This window comes from Penaeus monodon, chromosome 23, assembly GCF_015228065.2.
Source record: "Penaeus monodon isolate SGIC_2016 chromosome 23, NSTDA_Pmon_1, whole genome shotgun sequence".
Taxonomy (NCBI): Eukaryota; Metazoa; Arthropoda; class Malacostraca; order Decapoda; family Penaeidae; genus Penaeus; species Penaeus monodon.
In genome coordinates, this window is record NC_051408.1 from 16,579,457 (window position 1) to 16,580,058 (window position 602).

Consider the following 602-nt stretch of genomic DNA (forward strand, 5'->3'; position numbering starts at 1 on the left):
CCAAGCAAACCCCAATATCCAACAAAATGTTTAATTTTTCCTTTTATTTCAATTCATGTCTTTATAGGGAAAATTTTTAAAAATACAAAAAACATATGCATATATCTTTATTCTTCCCACACATGTCTATACTTTTCATATACCCCTTTTCATTCTACTAAATACTCCTTCTATAACAACTGCCTTATAGAAAATGCATTGATATTCTGTGAAGTCCTGCTTTACGTAGATATGATTATTCTACTATCACTTAGCTATGGGATTACATCTTTCACCCAAACTTGCACAACCTTAAAAATAACATCAAGCACATGAAGCAAGAACTGAAATAAAAACAAACATTAAAAGTTATGCCTAGTCCTACGACAAAGCAAACAGAGCACCCATCTATCTTACAAAAAAATATATATATGCAAGTATAATAAAATCTAAAAAATAAGTAAATTTATGAGAAAAAAAATAAATTTAAACATGAGCAAAAGAATCACCAACCACATGAGCAAATAATAATAGTTTTCTATTTGATTTGGATGAGATGCAGAGGACAACTTTGTTCATTAGGTTATAAAAATAAAAGGTGATATTGTGGAATTTCTCAACAA